A 6,304-nucleotide genomic window follows, 5' to 3' on the forward strand; every position below is an offset into this window, starting at 1 on the left:
CTGATATCTATCTATAAACTACCACCAGTAGGCCCTTTCTACCTACAGAAATGGTAGTTTCATAGGTTCAATCTAACAACACATGTGCTGAAAATTAGAATTAGAAAATAATAAGAATTACAGTAACCCTCTCCATCTTCAAAAAAAAAAAGTGAAAACTGTTAGAGAAAGGGCTTCTTATAGAGATCAGCATTTACAAGAATGAACAGCATCTATAAGGGAGGAGTCAACTGTTCTTTCCAACTGAGAGAGGGCAGAAGAAATATGGGGTCACACTCCAAAGGAAAGGGGGCAGCTCCATCAGGAGGTGGCCAGTGAAAACTGCATGATGTGGCAAATCAGTAGCAATGGGAAAGGGCAGGGGAACAGCCCTAGTCACCTTTGAAGGGAATGCTGGGCATAGTGTCTGTGTATATGTACTGTACATATTAACCAGGTACACACATAAATATTTAATATATAAAAAAATAAAGTGCTTTCTAACAGGCTCCGGGGCAGGGACAATTATAAAACATATCACAAAATTGCAAAACAAAATTGATACAATCAAAGAACACTACATCCAACATATGTGAAAACAACCAAACAGAATATGTACAATCTGGTTGTGTCCCAGGACAAACATCCTGTCATATGCATGGTATATACATATATACTCTTTCCTCAATATATTATGACAATATATATTTTAAATTTTTGTTATGGACAAAAAGTAAAAAACAAAAGAGAACCCCTACAAAAACACAATAAGGATCAAGCACGTGAGTCCTAGACTGACAGACAAACCGCTGCCTCCACGGGGGAGTCCCAGTGCCACTGCTGGGAAAGATGTGTCAGCGTTCCTTCCTGGGGTGCAGTGCCTCCACATCCTCTAAGGGACTATGGGTTGCGGTGGTAAAGTTGACATCACCAGTGGTGAGCAGGTCGAAGACACAGGACTGGAAATAGATGTCCTTTACTGACATCTTCTCATAGCATTGAGTGTTGGCAGTCTTCAGTGTGTAGCCAGGCCAGGCCTGCACCAAGGAGGTGCAAGGCAGGCTGTGCCCCAGAATGGCAGACACCTGCATCGATGCATTCACTTAGGCAGCAGCCATTCACACATAGCTGGCTTTCCTCAAAGGACATGGCATTCGATGGCAAGGGTTAGGTAGTGACCCAGCTGTCACACAAACACCGTGGTGCCTACATAGCCAGCATGCATCTCCACATAATGGCCACTCTCTCTCTCCACCATATGCAGGCTTTTGGCTTCTCCATCCCCACCGCTGGTGGTGCCATCCACAAAGGCAGCTGGCAGGTCATCTGTCACAGCTTGGTATACTTTCTGATCTGCACACTCACGGTGAGCTTTGAAGATGATCGTGATCTTATTCATAGCTGTGGCACTGGATCCAGGTACCACGGGCACATTCGTCACTTGAACTGAAAGGTAATTATTATCTATGAGTGGCCAGGCCCCTTCTACTTTGCATGTTTGGAAGTGATCCTTGAAAGTCCTAAGATGAGGATCTCCAAACAAGCCACAAAAAAGGTAATTGAGAGGGTTCTTGTCCCCTCCCCTGTGTCCTCTGGCTTCTGCGTGGCTGTGATAGATACAACGGTCATGAATCACTTCAGGGTTGGTAGAGGATGTGGGTCCATCCTTAGAACAGTTCGTCTGGCTCATGAGTCACTGATACCTAATGCGGCAGAATAGTATACCAGGTTGCTACAGCAGGCTTTTAAAGTTTTGAATAGGGTTTGAAATAACCCTATTTCTGATGGCATTATACAGTCCATATATTTCCTTCTAGTTGTGTCAATAAAAAGATGGCATTTTCTCAGTCTATGCTCTCTGTCCATGATTTACATCTTACTGTCCTTGAGGGTCTGTGTGCTTTTAAGCAAAATAGCTAATTTTCCACAGTGGTGGAGGAGAGGGGAAACTGGCTTTGTCTTCAACCACTCCATGACAATTTTCCTATTAGTCCTCAGAAAGGCATAATGTCATTCTTTTTATATGAAGAGAAATACCACATGCATGCACACATCACTAATAGCTCAAATTCTCCAGAATTCTTACCGCCAACCCATGCCTATGCTTCATGTGTATTTGTTTAATCCACCTTCATGACCAGTGGATGAGGCAGGTGCTCCTGACAACAGGCTTCTGCTTTCCTGTCCTTTTTCTAAGAGGTTTTCACATTCTGTGACTGGTAAATGTTCCAGTTCACAGCACCTTTAGCAAGGATGTAATGGAAACAGGCAGCCATCTTCCAACTTTCTCCAGCTGAATGATCCTGACCCTACAGGACATGAGTGCTATTATTTATAAAAGAGAAATACCATCACTTCATTTTGGCACAGAATGTGAGCTTAAGAGCCATGAAGCACTCATTCAGTTAGTACTCACTAACTCCACCTTAGGTAGCAGAAAGATGCTGGAAACTGAGGGGACAGTGCAAAAGGTGTAGCTCCTGTTCTCAGCATGCCCAGTCTGGTGCAAGACAAAGTGGCTGAGCAAATGGACTGGGATTAGTTCTTTGATGTTAGCACCATTTTGCAGCCACATGAGATTCTGAAGTGCCAACAGGCAGAATAACTTCAGACCTACCTAGAAATATTTCCTCAGTGAGATGCCCCTCAAAAGCAAAACACAATGTAAAACTTATAGAAATGAACTGGGCTTCTGTCAGGCTTGTTAAGGTAACAAGCATGCCTGCAAGAACCCAGCATGTTTTGAGCATTACAGGAATGATCAAAGACTGTCATGTCAACAAATAACTGCTCTTGCCAATCAATAGCTTCTCTTTTACCAATATAAACTTGCAGGACTAGGCAACTCTCAGCAAGCCCAAAATGTGAGGAAACTTGCTAAAACAAGAGCCAGTCAGGAAGAGAGAAAAAAAAAAATTAAGTACTCAGCAAAACTAAACTCTTCAGGACCTTCTCAGACCCTCTCCATCTTCGAGTGCTGGATATTCTAAATGGGGCTCTACAGGAATTCTGGGCCAGGCAGTTCTCCTTGTGGGGCCATCCCATGCATTGCAGGATGCCTAGCAGCTTCTGCCACCTGGGTCCCCCGGATGCCAGTAGCATCTACCCACTTCAACTCATCTTGACAAACTGTGATGACTTCAGATATTGTCAAATGTCCCTTGGGGTGCAGGGGGAGGGAGGGCATCATCATCCTCAGTCACTGCTCTAAAACTAAAAGTTCCTCTCCTTTTTGAAGGAATTAAACATCAGCTTGGGGTCCAGGGCAGCCTGGCCTGGCCCCTGCAAAGACAGTGTTTTTTTCAAATCAGGAATTATGAGGGAAATCTCAAAGGCCCCATTCCTTCATTCTTTCACTCGCCCACTTGATCAGCAGATATGGACAGATGAATATTGGCAGTGTTCAGTCACAGTCTAAATACCGAAGCAAATGCCTCTGGGGAGCTGAGCTAAGAATCAAAGCTGTTGGGACCACTTAGGTTTTTACCTTGGCTCCAGTTTCTAAAGGGGGCATGATATGTGTATCCTAAATAGCAGGCCTCTGAATGGTACCTTCAAAATTATTGCCACAATCATAGCTCAGAGGTAGAGTTCAGTTAGCATGCATGAGGCTCTGGGTATAAGCCCAGAAGCAGAAAAAATTATAGAGACAGACATGGTGGTGCATGCCTATGTCCCAGCAACTCTGGAAGTTGAGGCAGGAGGATTGCTGGAACTCAGGAGATTGAGGCCAGTCTGGGCCCCCCAACAAGACCCTACCTCATTGGTGTGATCATTTTCTTATGATATATTTATTAAATCATCTTTTTACTTAATCTCACAAGCAGGCTGTCTTATCATCCTTATAGAAACTGTACACATACATAGATAAAAATCCAGGATCACCTTCATAAATAAAAGGTATCCTTGGACAAGGAAAACAGTGAAAGTCAAAGAAACTCTGACATTTCAGCTGCAGGATGTTGGTGGCAGGCTCTAAGCAGGGTCCCCTTCTGTGCACAGGTAGAGAAGAGAAAGAGCCACAGGGGTGTTAAAGACGCACAGGACCAGCAGGAGACATCCTGTGTGCCCTGGGAAGTGAGAGAGTCCTGCAGAGGGGACAGTGCTCTCACCTAGTGACTAGGACACCCACATCCTTGGACCATCTTGAAAGATCCACCCCACTGCTATGTATTGCCACCTTTAGGAAGCAGGGGAAACACTGCGACAATATTGTTTCTTACTTTATTTTTTTACCACTGAGCCACATCCCCAGACATTTTTATATATATATTTTTTTATTTTGAGACTGTCTGGCTAAGTTGCTTAGGGGCCTCACTAAGGTGCTGAGGCTGTTTTTGAACTGGTGATCCTCCTGCCTCAGCCTCCCAAGCCACTGGGATTACAGGCATGTGCCACCCCATCTGTCCCATAGTATTTATTAATGCTTGTTTCAAGGATGAGCTGTGCAAACACATGGAAATGACATCACTATTCTAAACCTGAGTTTCTCATCCATAGAATGGAAATATCGTAGCCGATCCTAAAAGTTGTCTTGAGATGTTAACAACACATTCAACCTCGATTTTATTTTGTTGCCGGGGGTTAGCAGGGATTGAGCTCAGGGGCACTTGAGCACTGAGACATCTCCCAGCTCTATTTTGTATTTTATTTAGAGGCAGGGTCTCATTGAGTTGCTTAGGGCCTCCCTAAGTTGCTGAGGCTGTTTTTGAATTGGTGATCCTCCTGCCTCAGCCTCCCATGCTGCTGGGATGACCGACATGTGCCACCGCCCCCACCTCCGGCTCAAGCTCACTTTGATTTCAATGTTTTCTTTGGGCCTGACATATTAGCAAAAACAAGTCCCTTGAGAGTCTTTGGTGATAGCCTTTTATCACTCTTCAGAAGGACCAAAGCAAAACAAAACAAAATGAAGCAAAATCTGATGAATGAGTTAGATGGTCTCAGGTGCTCATTCAGCCCCTCCAGGCCTGTTTCCTTGAATCAGACGTAAGAATCAGAGACGCTCTCCTCACACCCAGGCTACATCATCACTGGGATAAAACAGGTTCTTTGCAACCTGCAAGGTAAGGGCTGACTGTATCTGGGCTGTTTTCAGAGCTCTGAGGAATCAGCTTCTGCTTTCACAGGTTGGCAAAGGGGCAGTGAGGGATGGAAGACTTGGGCTGCTGCTGTGGGGGATGCCATCAGGGAGCTGTGGGAAGTAGGGCTAGAGTTTGCAGATGAGTGGGGTAAAAGTTCTGTGAGGAGACCCAGAAGGGAAGGGAGAGGCCAGGAATTGGAAGAGAGGGAGAAGAAATGGAAGAAGAGGTCAAGAGCAAGGAAGGGGTGACTTTGAAAATTACCCTCTGGCATGAGGATCCTTGGCCATTGCTGCACTTTTGAGGTTCAACTTTGTTTATTCTTGGCAAAATGCAACCACCTGTTTTTAAAAGAAAAGCCTTTAAAAAGTCTCAGAAAATCTGCTGAGTAAGCTCTCTGGATATCAAATGCCTCATAAAAAGAAAATTTTGATGAGTTAAGTGTAAATGAATCAGAAACATACAGATTTACCTAATCTTCCATTGGATTTAGAAATGAAGGGAAAGCTGCTCAAGTCCAAATTCTTCAGAGGCATTGCAGATCCCCAAAGACTTAGAAAGCCATTGGCAAGGCCAGGCAGATCCTCCATGGAATTCCATCTTGCCCTCCTGAACTGCAGTCCCCGGGGGAGGTTCCTGCCCAGGGTTCATCCTGGGCAAGAAAGGAGAGTGGGCAAGCATGGGTTTTCTATGTGCCAGGACCCTTGCCCCAATTGCCACAGCTACTGTTTACATGAGGAGATATGCATGATGACCATTTGTGTCATGGGAGATGGGTCACAGAGGAGAGCAATAGCAAAGGAGGCTGCAAGTTCTAGCTCCCCACCCCCAGGAGCAGCTAGCTTGGTGAACCTGGCAATATTAGTGATATCATGTCCCTTGGCCTTGGTGGGCCCATCTGGAAATTAGGGCAAAGGTGCATCTAGGTAGCTCTCTCCTCCACTGCCCAGTGGTGATCAATATGGTACAGAAACCCTTTGGGTGGGGGCTCCTGTCATCCCCCTTTAAAGTCCAAAAACTGAGCCCAGGAAGAATCCAGAGATAGTGCAGCAGACCCTCAATCTTCACTTCAAGCCAGTGTTTCCCTAGACAAAGGTCTTTTCACTACACACTGCCACTTCCCCCAAAGGGTCTCCATAGAACTGATCGGACTCTGGAGTCCTGGAATTGTCCTCCCAGAAAGGTTGTAACTGGAGGCCTCCCTCCAACCCATGTGGGTGGCCTGAGATCAGCTAGGAGACGCC

The 6,304-nt window shown here is 45.3% G+C and overlaps 1 pseudogene across 1 annotated transcript; it reads right to left on the reverse strand.

The window, feature by feature from the left end:
- Positions 1–660: 660 nt before the first annotated feature.
- On the reverse strand, positions 661–1,770 carry LOC306652379 (repulsive guidance molecule B-like; annotated as a pseudogene). Its single transcript has one exon. The product of its transcript is annotated as a repulsive guidance molecule B-like (transcript).
- Positions 1,771–6,304: the final 4,534 nt, after the last annotated feature.

Source organism: Sciurus vulgaris (genome assembly GCF_902686455.1).
Source record: "Sciurus vulgaris genome assembly, contig: HiC_scaffold_181_arrow_ctg1, whole genome shotgun sequence".
NCBI classification, from domain to species: Eukaryota; Metazoa; Chordata; class Mammalia; order Rodentia; family Sciuridae; genus Sciurus; species Sciurus vulgaris.